Source organism: Carica papaya, unplaced genomic scaffold (assembly GCF_054855325.1).
Source record: "Carica papaya isolate Zhongbai unplaced genomic scaffold, ASM5485532v1 h2tg000034l, whole genome shotgun sequence".
NCBI lineage: Eukaryota > Viridiplantae > Streptophyta > Magnoliopsida > Brassicales > Caricaceae > Carica > Carica papaya.
In genome coordinates this window covers 21,939-37,734 of record NW_028277155.1, presented here as the reverse complement: position 1 = coordinate 37,734, position 15,796 = coordinate 21,939, and the positions used below count along the sequence as shown (strand labels likewise).

The 15,796-nt window shown below is 33.0% G+C and overlaps 1 pseudogene; it reads right to left on the bottom strand.

The window, feature by feature from the left end:
- Window positions 1–15,127: 15,127 nt before the first annotated feature.
- LOC148239662 (proteinase inhibitor pseudogene) lies at window positions 15,128–15,796 on the bottom strand (annotated as a pseudogene).

Genomic DNA, 15,796 nt, shown 5'->3' with positions numbered 1-15,796 from the left:
ACTGGGAGCAAGGGAAAGTTTTCAAAATAGCTTGTGTACAATGGTTCTTCAATTTTAGAGATGAATTATATAGATGTTTTTTTTATAACGCTCACTATAACATATTAATTTAACATCTACACCCTCCTCCGTTAATTACATCCATTAATTAAGTTATTAATTTAAGATAGAAATTCAAATTTTAATCATCAAGCAAACTTATATTAACAAATATATTATGTTATAAAAAAATTACTTTCATATTTATTGGCTTTGAGGTATTTTATGTTCAATTCACATAATTCAAAATATTTGCCCAATCATTCAAAAAGAGAAAAACAAAAGAAAATGTTTATCCAATCCCTCAAATTATGGGTCAGATTTTCCTTATTTGGGCAGACCATTGGTTTTATTAGCAAGTTCAATGCAAAGTTTGTAATGGTACCTAGAGTTTATAATAGTAGTAAAATTCGGCATATACTAAATAATTAATATTAGATGGAATTAAATAGAACGAATTAGAATACAGTAGTTTAATTTAATTTTCAATTTGGAATTAAAGGTCCAGAAAAATTTTATATGATTCCTTTCAGATTAGATGGAATGACATTTTAAGATATATGTATTCTTTGATTATTGTTTTGTTTTATTAATTCTGTAAATTACACATTAAATGAATAATTAATGTTTATGAAATTTATTATTTACTTTTTATTTTGATTAGATTTATTAATTATTTTTTAATTAAAAATATCATGTAAGCAAAAAATGTAAAATTTATGTAAGTAAAATTCATGAAGATGCCAATAATTAAAAGAAAAAGGGAAAAAGGATCTTGAAAACTCTAGTATGATAAGGAACCACAAATAACATCTGTTACTTCAAAAACCATCACACCCATTTAGTTTCGTACACACCTATCCTGGAGGATGTGAATATGAAACAGAATAGTAAAAGTAACCGTTGTATTGGTGAACTTTCCTATATGAATACGAACAGCCACAGTAGATTAAAACTCTAAGCCCTTACGAATGATGTCTATGTTGGTGATACTTAGAGGTTTTATTAAAGATTTAAGATAATATACTCCAAATAATCAAATATTGAATTTCAAAAATTAGGAAACAATAGCTTAAAGTAGACATGGGAAACTTGGGAGACTGCAGATGTACCGCAGTGATAAGGTTTCTAGGTAATCAAAAATTGATCCATGTAATGAGAATAGGAAATGATGTTTTCAAAACATGTAGTACAGTAATAACAATTGCATATACTATGATTGGAAAACATTAGACGTTAATGAATTTTGAAGATCATTATAGCCCAAGACAGTATTTGACGCAGAAAGGTATGGGAAGGATCGAATCTACTCCTGAAACTCACTCAATGTATGTAATACCAAAATAATAACCACCTAGAATTAAACTCTTCCCTCTAATTGAATTTACAATCCTAAAGGGAAGTAAAAATAAAGATTAGGGAAATAAATAAGGAAAGAAAAAATGTCACAGACTTAATAAGTTGATCCCTACTCTTTGGCTCAACAAGACTTCTAAAGACTCTTACTTCTTGAAGAACTTAAAGAAGCTAATTTTTAGCAAAAATACTAAAAGAAGAAAAGCCAGAACTCTCAAGAATTCTCTCAAATTTATTCTCAAATGTGTGTTTTACATCATAGGAGCAAAGGTCTATTTATAGCCTTTCCCGAACAATCTAGATGAGTACAAAAATCTTCAGATAATTAATAAAATAATATCTAAGATAAAATTCTATCTTAATGTAGGATAAATTCAAAATAAAATAATTATTCTATCTCAAATTAATAAATTAATTAATATTAACGGATAGAGTTATAATTAAAATAATAATTAATTTAAATCCATATTTATCCCATGTGAAATCCTTTTAAAAACCATGTGAAAATTAATTTTAACACATGGATATTATGAAAAGTGGGTCCTAAGCCTTTTAAAAGTTTTAAAATAATAAAATAAATAAGAATTAAGTAATTTAAATATTTTAAAAGGGGGAAAAGAGGGGACGGCCGATTTGGGCTACTCGGATGGGCCGGACCGGCTGGTCCGTGCGGGTTGCGAGGGAGGAGGCCTGCAAGAATTGCGGGCTGGGATTGGGTCATTTGGGCTGTTCGTGGACCCGTCCGCGAGGGGTGTGGGTGTTCAGCCGTTTGGGCCTGCGTGCGTCCGGAACTGACTTACGCCATTTGGACCATCTACGGGCCCGTCCGCGCAGGGTACGGGTGTTCGGCCCCTTGGGCCTGCGCGCGCGATCCGTATGGGCATGCATGCATGTTCATGGGTCGTGCGAGCTAGGTCACTTATTTGGCGCACGTGTGGGCCTCCTCCTTAGGCATGGGCTTTTTTACAATTCTTCAAGTCCATTAATCTTACTTGCACTTTATGCCTTCTAGTTTGGACAAACTTGGCCCATCTCTTGGAATAATCCCAATTAGGAAAGCGTTCAAACATGAAACTACTCTCCTATTCTGGGCGTTCCTCGTTGATGTAAGGTTGTATTTTTTGAACTAATTCTAAGCTGTCTGGGATCACATCATCTCCCCTTTCTTTAAAAAGATTCATCCTCGAATCTGAGCCTTCATCACAAGGGAGAAGATTAGGGATTATAGTAGGGAACACGCATACCTCCCTGGCATGTTTGCTTTGTTGTTGATGCACGTCATGACTTCATTCATAATTCCTCTAGGATCTTGATCAAATCTTCGTAGCCCACTTACTATGGTAATTATTTGTAAGAGAAAAACAGTACGACTTTGAAAAGAGTGGTTAAGGTCAAAATGAATCTCCCTGTAGGTAATTACAATTGAACGTCCCTTTTCATAAGAGATATTCCTCAACATTATGTCTCTGTCTTCAGGACACTCCTTTGTTTTCTGTCTTGGTCTTCCTCGCAATGGACCATCTTTAGCTGTCTGTTGGGCATCCTTTATGCTTAATGGGCCATTGACTTTCTCTATGGCCTTCTTTCTCTCTTCTACCCTTCTTGAGTATTCATTAAAGGACTATTTAATTTTGACATGATCTTCATGTGCCTCTTTTGTTGATAAAGATGTAAGGACATGATTCAAACCTTCCTTTCTCAGTGAATATCAATTGGTGCGACCGTAATGTTGTACCTGTCTATTAAACTACAAGGTCTTCCAAGTATCAAGTGACTAGCATGCATAGGTACGATATCACAACATACCTCGTCGTGATATTTTTCGATGGAGAACGATACTATGACTTGTTTGGTAACTTGAATTTCGCCACACTCATTCATCCACTGTAACCGATAAGGATTTAGATGCTTGATGCATGTCAACCTTGCTCTTTTCATGAATAGAGTGCTTGCCACATTAGCACTGCTACCACTATCAATGATCATTCCACATACCTTATCATGGACAAGGCATCGCGTGTGGAATATGTTCTCCCTCTGGTCGTTGTCCTCTCATTGGGCTTATAGGTTCACGACCCTTCGGACAACAATGATGCTTTCTCGGAATGAAAGCATGTCACTTTATTGAAACATAGTGAATTTTCCTGCAAGGTAAAGGTTAATGAAAGAAAATCTCTCTCTCACCTTCACTCATGTTTACCTTGCAATCTCTCAGTTGACAGCTTCGTCTGTCGAGTTGAGCGTTTGAAATCGAAATCACTTGAATCAGGTCTACACGTTAGTCCTTATGACACAAGGAACCCTAAAGGATTCTGATTTCTACTGAAGCTCAGAAACAAGCACACAGAAAAAAAGAATGGTGTGCTCTTTATACGTTAAACAACTAGTAATAATTAGTCACTTAATTATGTAACAGTCATAAAATAAAGAAAACAAAAATATAGATCACAAAGAATGACAATTTGGATTGATGCGTAAGGATCTGATCAATCTTGATGGATATAATTAGTAGGTGTATCTTCCTATACTACACCCAATTCGTCGGCTACGCTCTACGACCGATTAAGTTTCTTTATGCAACGTTGATGCAGATTACAGAAATGCAAATTAGAATTAAATGTGGATAGCGTGCGGAAAGAAAATAAAAATTTTCGCTCACACCAGTTAGGCAACATACTTTGCCTTTGATTTCTCAAAAGATTTCCGATCACCAAGTAGGCAGTTATTTTGTTTTTGTAATACAAAATGCAAACATGTGCCAATTGCCTTATAGGGTGCAACTAGGGCATTTTTGGTAATTTTGGATATTTAACTTTTTTTTGAATAATAACACGAACTATTTGAATTGAACGGATAGATATGAATTCAAGCAGGATGTAATATGAATTAATAATCAAATAATTTTGAGTGCTAATTTAAGAACAAAATGCTAAATCAAATAAAGATAGATTTAGGTTTCAAGGAGCCAAAGCTCTTACACCAGATGACGCGATAAGGTATGGGGGAGGATCGAATTTACTCTTGAAACTCACTGAGCGTATGCAATACCAAAAAAATAACCACTTAGAATTAAACTCTTCTCTCTAATTAAATTTATAATCCTAAAGGAAAGTAAAAACAAAGACTAGAGAAATAAACAAGAAAAAAAAAATCACAGAGTTACCTATAAGTTGATCACCGCTCATTGACTCAACAACACTTCTAAATACTCCTTCTTCCCGAAAAACTTGAAGAAGTTAATTTTTAGCAAAAATGATAAAAGAAAAAAAGTCAAAACTCTCAAGAATTCTCTCAAATTTATTCTCAAATGTGTGTTTTACATCCTAGGGGTAAATGTGTATTTATAGCCTTTTCTGGACAATCTAGATGAGTACAAAAATCTTCAGATAATTAATAAAATAATATCCTAGATAAAATTATATCTTAATGTAAGATAAATACAAAATAAAATAATTATTATATCCCAAATAAATTAATTAAATAATCCTATAGATTTATAATTAAAATAATAATTAATTTAAATCCGTATTTATCCCATGTGAAATCCATTTAAAAAATATGTGAAAATTAATTTTAACACAAGGGTATTTTGAAAAGTAGGTCCCAAGCCTTTTAAAAAATTTTAAAATAATAAAATAAATAAATATTAAGTAATTTAAATATTTTAAAAAGGGAAAAAGAGGGGTCGGCTGGTTTTGGCTACCCGGATGGGCCGGCCCAGTTGGGCTGCGCGTGTTGTGCGGGAGGAGGTTCGCGAGAAGCACAGGCTAGGCTTCGGCCGTTTGGGCCGTCTACGGGCCTGTCCGCGTGGGGTGCAAGTGTTTGGCCCCTTGGGCCTACGCGCGTGTGGTTGGTTCCATGCGGGCCTAGAGGGTCGCGTGCGTGGGCGCTCCTGGCACTCAAACACACGATTCATGTGGGCACATGTGCATGTTCATGGGCCATATGGGCTGGGCCACTTTTTCGGCGCACGTGTGGGCCTCCTCCTCGAGCGTGGGCTTTCTTACAATTCTTCAAACCCATTAATCTTACTTGGGCCTTAAGCATTCTAGCTTGGAAAAACTTGGGCCATGTATTGGAATAATCCCAATTAGGACAGCGTTCAGGGATGAAACTACTCTCCCATTCTGGGCATTCCTCATTGATGCAAGGTTTCATTTTTAGAACTAATTATAGGTTGTCTAAGATCACATCAATATTCCTTTTGCTTGATAAAAAATTCTAAAGAAATTACAGTGAGACACTAATAACTATAACTGTTAAAATATTTAGAATTAAGAGACCAAATCCTAACAATTATACCTTAGTCATAGAAGTTAGGAAAGAAGTGTTTACAAACTAAACAAATCTTTTCAGTAATAACATTATAACGACACCACCAAGTTGAGGAAGAACTTGGAAATGAGTAAATATGTTTTGAACCCCTGCTCGTAAATTTTGAGAACCCAATCTTTTTTTTTAAAGGAGAGATTTGTAACACCCAGCTAGCACAATGTTTTCTTCAGCCCAATCCAAAAGACCTAAGCCCATAGGCCTAGCCCCAAGCCTGAATGACCTCCCTTTTCTCTTCTCACCTGTAACACAACAAGGGGGGAGGATGAGTTTAGTATAAAGAGAGGAGAGGAAACTTGAGGGAGAATGAGAGTGGTGACCTAGAGAGAAAAAGAGAGAGGGAATAGTGATATCGAAAGAAGCTAAGGGGAGGGTGAACAATAAGTGAACTTACCAGAGCAACATCATTGACGCGGGGGTGTAGGGAGAGGAAGGAGAGACTGTGTTGAATCATCATTATACATATCCGAGAAGCAAGTACCATTTGCTCTTCATTGCTCAAATAGAAATTTACATTATAAGTTCTTTGTGATTTCTTCTTTTTGTGTTTGGGTGGTATAGAACTGATTCAGGAGGAGGATCTAGGAGGCAAAGATAGTTATGTTAAAGTTCCTAATAATAATAGAGAAGAACGAAAAGAGAGACAGAGTAAAAGTTTGTGGGAAGGAGCTCAAAACTGGGAGGTCTTTACTGGATTGGTTTAAAGAGGTTCTGAACTAAGGGAATGGAGAAAATTCTGTGATTAATTAAGCTTGGACAGAGAGAGGAAAAAATGGCTAACCGAACTAATTAAGAGAAGAGAGGGGGAAGAGGAAAATTGAAATGTGTGTCGATTTATATATATATGTATTTTCTTGGTGAATATTTTTTAAAAAATGCATGGTGACCCTCATACGTTTAATGCTTGGGGATTTACACATTTGCTTTACTCTAGTATATTCATTGTGTTCATGTGCTTGTTGTGCTTGGAATATGCTAAAATTACAATACAGTAGTCCCAGTTATTTGGTTGAGGGGTCGATGCCCTGAGTGTGTGTGATTGGCATTGATATGTCGTTGGTGGGAAATTGTAATATTTACCATTCTGTGATCCAAATTTGAAGGAATATAGGATTCTATTATGGCCTAGTGGTTGGGTCGAGGGTTCGATGCGTCAGGTGTGTGTGATTGGCATTGACATGCAATTGGTGGGCAATTGTAATATTTGCGGTTCTATGATCTGGAGGTGAAGGAATATGGGATTCTATTGTGGCCAAGTGGCTGGGTCGAGGGTTTGATGACCCAAGAACTAATTATTTATCTATATTTTTTTCCTTCTTTCTTCTTCGTTTTAGTTACTTTTCTCTTTTCTTTTATGTTTGCAATCTTGGTACATCTAATGGCTATAACTGTGGAATGGGTGAATATCCAGTGGCTTAAGCACCATGGAAATGTTGTAAATATGTCAAGAGGGAAGCTGGATTGATGGTAATTAGCGTTAGGGGTAGAAATTAGGATAGGGGCTGTGGGAAATAAAATAAATCAGGGGAAGAGGGGGGAAATACGGGCTGAACTGAAGAGAAAAACGTAGGGAGTTTGGTGAGGGTGTTCTTAATAATTTGAGAGGCGTTGGTGCTCCATTAGGCAAATTTAAGAAGTTGAGGAGAGGTTTACGGTGGGAGTTAGACTAAGATACTGGGCAAATTATGGTTAAAGGAAAATAGACCTGCTAGGGGTAGACTAAGTTGGGAAGAATTAGGGACAGGCAAATGGAGGTATATGGTTGTGAATAGATGACTTTTTAGGAGGGAAATTAGGAGTAAGCAGAGCAAAAACTTGTTGTAATGGGTTAGGGTTTGCTATGCTGAATGCAGAGACTACATATATGACCAATGATAGTGAGAGAAAGGAAGGGAAATGGTTAAGTTGGATAATGCCCAGTACCGGGAAGTTAGATGTAAATTTTTTACTTGTTTTGATGTGAATTTTAAATTTTACTTACTGGGCTATATAGCTCATTACATGTTATATATTACAGAGCAGATAAAACAAGAGTAAGAATCGGATGTACAAGAAGCGTGTGTTCAAACTTTGGAATAAGTAAGGCGTACCATAGAGCAATTATCGTTGATTTAGAGCATGGTATGAGATTGTTTTGATATAATTACACATATACATGTCTCATTTAGATGGAATTACTTATACTTCCATTATTAACACTTGATAATCTAGTTTGGCATTGTAAATGAGGTAAATGAGATTTAGTATACACGAGTATATATATGTATACATGAGTTTCAAATGGAATGAAAATTTATGCAGGTTGATGTCTTGAGATTTGATGTGTTATTTATTAAAAATAATGTGAATAAATCTTACATGTTTGATTAGTATAACAACCAACTTTGAAAACTGGGGTTGTTACAAACTAGGTCTATATGATAAAATTAAATTATTTTGCAATATATAACTTTTCAAATATTTTGATGAAACAATATATGAAGGATATATATCAATATATAACTTTGTAGATATATATACTTTGCAAAAAACTCGATATTTTATACGCTTCAAATTAAAATTATTGTTAATAATCCAAAAAAATGGACATATATAGGAAAAATTATAAACTACAATTATGTTCTATAACTCATTTGTCAAGAGAGATGGGAGCATGTACTTCCTTCCCATAATTCAATATGCAATAGTTCCATACTTCCTTGTTTTTCTTGTGAGCTACAAGTTCATATGTCTGCAACTGTTTCATTGACAAAACGATATCCACCACAAGATGGTGACAATCAATCCTAGAATATATTATTTTCAAACAGCAATTTCGACTCACGTTAACCTTATTTTCTTGAGAAAAAAATATTCTAACACTTCAATGTTGCATCTCCCATTAATTTTATGGACACAAGTTTGATAGAATTCCTCATCAATTATATGGTGTCCATACTTGGGTGACAAACTTATATTTTGTGAAAATATCGGTATAAAGAGTAGTCCTGCAGTGACAAAAAGTGCCAGAAAATTGAAGGAACAATCCAATTTTGCCTTATTGGGACCAAAAGAAAGTTTTTGGAATAGCTTGTGTACAGTGGTTCTTTAGTTTTTGGAATAGCTTGTGTACAATAGTTCTTTAGTTTCAACGACTAATTAGATAGATACTTTTTTGTAATGCTCGCTGTAATAGATTAATTTAATATGTACACCCTTCATTAATTATATCTCTTAATTAAATTATTAATTTAAGATAGAAATTCAAAATTTAATCATTAAGCAAAATGATATTAACAAATATATTATGTTAAAAAAAATTACTCTCATATTTATTGGCTTTGAGGTATTTTATATTCAATCCACAAGATTGAAAATATTTGCCCAATCATTCAAAAAGAGAAAAACAAAAGAAAATATTTCTCCAATCCCTCAAATTATGGGTCAAATTTTCCTTATTTGGGCAGATCATTGGACTCATTAGCAAGTTCAGTGCAAAGTCTGTTATGGTACCTAGAGTTTATAGTAGTGGTAAAATTCGGCATATACTAGACAATTAATATTAGATGAAATTAAATAGAACGAATTAGAATACAATAGTTTGATTTAATTTTCAATTTGGAATTAGATGTCCTAAAGAGTTTTATTTCATTCCGTCCAGATTAAATGGACCGAGATTTTAAGGTATATATATTCTTAGATTATTATTTTATCTTATTAATTCCATAAATGATCTATTAAATAAATAATTATTGTTTATGAAATTTATTATTTAGTTTTATTTTTATTAGATTTATTAATTATTTTTTAATTAAAACTCATGTAAGGAAAAATATTTACAATTAATTTAAATTTAACCAAATAAATTTAGATAGTTTTTTTTTTTTTTGGCCTATTTGATCTAATTCAATCTTCTTTCATATTAATAAAAACTCATGAAATATCATACATAACCTATTATTTGAATGTTAATTTTCAACTGATTTTTTTGTGAATTCATATAATTTAACCAGGTCTATGTGATGAAATTAAATTATTTTACAATATATAACTTTTAAATATTTTGATAAAATAATATATGAAGGATATATCAATATATAACTTTGTAAGTATACATATACCTTGCTAAAAGCTCGATACTTTATATGCTTCAAATTAAAATTAACATTAATAGCCCAGAAAAATAGATATATGTGGGAGAAATTATCAACTATGATTATGTATTATAACTCGTTTGTCAAGAGTGATTGGAGCACGCGTTTCCTTTCTGTAATTCAATATGCATTCCATACTTCCTTGTTTTTTGGTGAGCTACAGGTTCATATGCCTGTAATTATTTTATTGACAAAACGACATCCATCACAAGATGGTGATAATTTATCCCGGAATTTTTTATTTTCAAACAACAATCTCGACTCATGTTAACTTAATTTTTTTGGAAAAAAAAGTATTCTAACACTTCTATGTTGCATCTCTCACTAACTTTATGGACACAAGTTTGATAGAATTCTTCATCAATTATATGATGTCTATACTTGAGTGACGAATTTATATCTTGTGAAAATGTTAGTATAAAAAGTAATCCTGTAGGAACAAAAAGTGCCAATAAAGTGATGGAACAATCCAATTTTATTTTATTGGGCACAAAAAAAAATTTTTGGAATAGCTTATGTACAATGGTTCTTTAGTTTCAGAAATTAATTATATAGATATTTTTTTGTAATAATTTAATATATACACCCTCTATTAATTACAAATCTTAATTAAATTATTAATTTAATATAGAAATTCAAATTTTAATCATCAAACAAACTAATATTAACATATATATTATGTTATAAAAAATTAATTTCATATTTATTACCTCAAACTAAGTTTTATTTTCTTTCCCATCCTTCGACCTACCCAAAACCTTTTCACTTCTAATCCATTTTAGGAAGATTTGGCCCACTAGTATTTTAAATTTTTCTTATACGCTTCCTATGGACTTGGCCTCACCAGGTTCATTAGACCAAAATCTTTCTTTCTAAAAGATCTTTTCTATGGGTTCGACCCACTATTATTTGGATCAAACTTCAGCTGTCTTCTATATATACATATATGATTTCTTTTTTTCTTAACGTTCAGCCCACCACGGGCTTCTCTCTCTTCCCTAGCCTGGTTTTCTATTAGGGTCGGCCAACTCAGGTTTAGATCCCTCACATCCCTTCATTTTTTGTTTTTGTCTCCTAGACCAAATAAAATCTGAACACATATCTAGCCCATTTCCATTTGGGCTCGGTCCAATAAAAATTTAATCCAATCTCCTAGATATTTTTTTGTAACGTTCCCTATAATAGATTAATTTAAAATGTACACCCTCTATTAATTACATCTCTTAGAAATTCAAATTTTAATTATTAAATAAATTAATATTAACATATATATTATGTCATAAAAAATTAGTCTCATAGGTTTCGAGGTATTTTATGTTCAACCCACAATATTAAAAATATTTTCTCAAAAATTACCTTTGTATTGAGTATTCTCGAAAATGGAAATGATTCACAAAAATTTTAATTAATTTCAAATAAAGACACATTATATATTTATTTATTTATTATAAGGAATTAAATTAATATCACAATATTATGAGGACGACTCTGAACTTAAGAAAATTAATTAAAAATCCAGGTAGAGAATATTAGCCTGTATGAGGAACTACGGTTACAATGTTGCACGCGTTGACCCTAATCCAAACCCTTCCGCAGTCAAAATCTAGGATCACCTTATTTCCTTCCGGCAACACAGTGGCTTCAGCCACAAGTGGATTTTCTCTCTTTATAATTTCCGCTGCCTCATCTCCGTTTCTCCCTACAAGCTCCGGCCATGAGTTTTTACCTGCAACACCCATATATACATATGTATATTTTCTTATAACTATGCATTAATTCATTAACTTATATATACACATGTAATATTTCTAAATTAAATTACTGACAAAATAAGAGACTTCACTTTTTACATTTTTTTTTTCCTAATAAAATTGTAAGAGTTTAGTCTAGGTGTCAACCGGACATGTTAGGTTAAATAATTTGATTACTTAATAAAATATGTGATAAACTAAAGAGATAATAGGGGTCTTTTTTACACAAAAATTGAATTTTTTGTAACAATAAAAACAGAAAGAATACTGATTATTTAATATTATAAAATATATATATATATATCAATAAATTTCTATGAAATAATTTTACGAGATTTAACCAATTGTATCAATTAGTAAGATATTACTAGAAAATAAGAATTAATCATTCACTTTTATTAAAATAAAATTGAGAGAAAAAAAGGTTGATCCATACTGACCTGGGCAATCAGATGACATTTTCTCTCTATAATTCAATAAAACAAGTGAAGATGAGTTGATGGATTTACATAGCTGATGAGGTGGGATATAAGTGTTTTTTCTTAAATCAGAAACTTAAAAATGCATTAAAGAAGGGAATTAATTACAAATTAAGATGTTATTTATGGGCAAGACCATTCTTGAGTTCAATAGATTTATATACATTGTAGTGACATTAATTTATACGTCAATATATTATTGGTTTTCTTTAGGTAATATTCATGTGTGCCTTAAGTAAATAATGCATTGCGTAGGTTGTAAGTTATGTAACGGTTCCGAAATTTTAAAAGAAATAATTCATAAATTAAGTGTGGAAACGAAATAATTAGTTAGTGTCTATATTTCTTACACAATAACTTAAAGTACTAAATAATGCTACAGAAATTACACTTTTGAAATAAATACAAAAAATTAATGAAATAAACGGAAAATAAATAAAGTACTAAATAGTACACTTAAAGTACTAAATAGTGCTACATAAATTACACTTTTGAAGGAAATACAAAAAATTAATGAAATAAACGGAAAATAAATAAAACTGGTATGCTACTCGCAACTCTCTTATGGATCAGCCTCTGGATTCTGGTCATCTTTATCTAAAATGGTTAAATAAGAAATGAGCTACGCTATCCCAGTAAGAATATCACGCTATTCAACGACATAGAAATGAAGGTTGGTAGAAAAATCAAAACAACTAATGGAGCTCTTAATTAAATAAATTCATTTATCATAAACAAAATCTTTTGCCATCTATTTACTGTAGTGAGATTTACAAAACAACTTATAGAGATAATAACATAACTCAAAGAATGATTTCATATGCAATCGATTTGAATAACAATTCTATCCTTTATCAACCTATTAGTATCCATGGGGGTTTATAAGGATGTTCCTACAACACGTGAACCATTTCCTTTAACATTTCAAATTAACGGGCCGTCTTCATACCCAGTCCGATATGAGCGCCAAACCACTAAACCTCAATACTCTGTCCAGTGTGATGGTGAAATGGGTCGTCCCCATACCCTATCTGGTATGAGTGTCAAATTACCAAACTTCGATACCCCATCCGGTATGAAGCAACATTCACGGTAGGATTTTCTATACGCCCAGTTCGTCTACCATCTCTCAGGATATCCAGTAAGGTTGTCGCTTCATCCATTCACTTAATCACACAATTTTCCATTTTTCTTTAATCTCTCTTTTTTCCAATTCAACCGTAAACCCATAAAATAAACAATACATGCATTCAAAGCTGTAAAATCGATCAATCAGATACTATCATGCATTCAAACCGTAAAAATAATTAACAGAAACAATAATATATAATTTTCGAACACATAATTAATTATGAATATTTTTTAAATTGTATAAAATACCGTATTATTAATAATTTAACTTCAATTCCATAACAGAGAATAGAGTAAGAGATTCTTACTCAATTCGATGCCTAAAAAATGAAACTTATTGACTGTGCCCGTTGCGGTCCCCGGATTCCCTGAATTTTTCTTCGGAAATTAAAACACGCTACAAGTATCTACAAATATCCCAAAAAATCCAAAAACAGTATCAGGACCTCTTTTTGGCTAATTTTGAAATTCCAGCACAGTGGCTCCACCGTGCTTCGGCGACGACGCCGCTGCCCGCGATGGTGATCCACCTCAGGTTGCCTATTTTTGGCCAATTTTGCATCAATCCTTCCGAGAAAACACATTAAGGGACCTCAGTTGGCCGAAAAAATTGAAAAACTGAAACTCACCAGCAGCAGGGCTCTTCGGTGAGGCGGCTCCGCTAGCTCGCTTTTGCGGTTGAGTGTTTTACTTTGGTCAACCTGTAGAGAAGGAAACGGTGAAAAAATTTTGCATAACGGAAATCGGAAAGGGCCTTATCGGATGTGGTTTTTTAAATTTTTTGCAGCGGCACTGCCGGGCTTTGCCCGTAGTTTTTGGCCAATTGGTTGATCATTTTACTCCGATATGGCCACGGGGGTGTTTAAAATTGAATTATGAGCAAAAAGAAATTTTGTTACTTCTTTTGGCGATCGGAAGTGGCTCCGGCGCGGCGGTGGATGGTGGTGGTTCTCCTTTCCAGCGGTTGGGTCTTTTTCTCCGATGAGGGTGTCTGACGGCTAGGCTTAGGATTTGGTGTGAAGAGGATTATTTATATTCGTCCCCTTTTAATATGGGCCGTCCATCGCGATTGATCTGAAACGTCTGATCACAATTAAATAGGGAGTGAATCTAGACCGTTCATCGCTATCTGATATGAACCGTCCAATCGCGTTTAAATAAGAAGTGGATCTGGACCGTTGATCGCATTTAAATCTGACCGTCCAAGCGCGTTTAGGGAGAGAACACATCCAGGTCGTCTGTGCACGCGGGAGCGAATATGGACGGTTCGATCGCGGGCACGCGGATCGCCCGCGTGGCCTCCCGTGTGGCACCGTGTCAGTGTTCGTTGCCACGTGGCGCGTTCTAGTTCGTAAGAGCTACTAACCGGGCATCTTATGTGGTATAACTTTTTTAAATTACATTTTGACCCATAGTTTTCGATTTTTCTTTCAAAAATACCCTCAAAATCCAAAATTTCACTTGTTTTTTTTTTCAAAATTATTTTCAATTTCATTCTCTTTCAAATTTTTTTCATTTTTATACTAAATTAAAATAAAAAATTAAAAAAACTACATTTACAAATTAATTTAAATTACAAAAAATTAATTTGGGTATTACAAGTTATTTTGTCCAAACTAAAAAATTTAACCCAATTGAAAAACTAAACCGAAATAGTTTAATTTAGTTTGGTTTCTAATTACCCTCCAAAATTTGATTTGCATTGAAATTAAATAAAATTTTTAAATCAAATTAAAATCCAAATTGTATATAATTAGAAAATAGGATATAATATTAATATATAATAAACTATTAAATCACATAAAATATCAGTCACATTTATTTATTTCCAATTATTCAAATAAATATCTAAAGAAAAATAACATAAGAGAATTTACTAATTATTGAAAATTAAATAAAAACTACTTATTTATTTATTTGGTTACAATGGAAGCTAGATCAGTCAAGAAACTAGCCCATGTATTATTACATTTATTATATGAAATTACGTGGGGCAATGTTAGCCTATAGTAGGAACTAGAGTAACAATCTTGCAATCGCTTACCTAAACCCAAACCCTGTTGCAGCTAAAATTCTTGATCACCGGAGTTCCTTCCAACAACACGATGGCTTCCAAGACATTTGGATTTTCTCTCTTTATGGTTTCCCCTGCCTCATCTCCGTTTTTCCCAACAAGTTCCGGCCATGAGTTTTTACCTGCAACACCCATACATATATGTATATGTATATAATTTCTTATAATTGTGCACTAATTAATTACCCTTATATATGAAAAGAAGAGTTGATCCGTACTTACTTGGGAATTCAGACGCCATTCCTTTTTCTCTAAATTGTTTTTGTTTCTCTTATATGTAAAATTCCATAGAACAAGTGAGGATGAGTTCCTGAGGTTGTAGGGTATTTATATAGCATATGAGGCGGCTCGGTGGAGATGTGGGAAATTATTTCATGAATTTTAATTTGTAAAGTATGGCTCTGACTTTGATTAATGGTGGCTGTTCATAGGTTTTACGCAGCTTACCTGTCCTATACTGTACAGAGCTTATCCATATCTATTAACAAGGGAAGAACACCA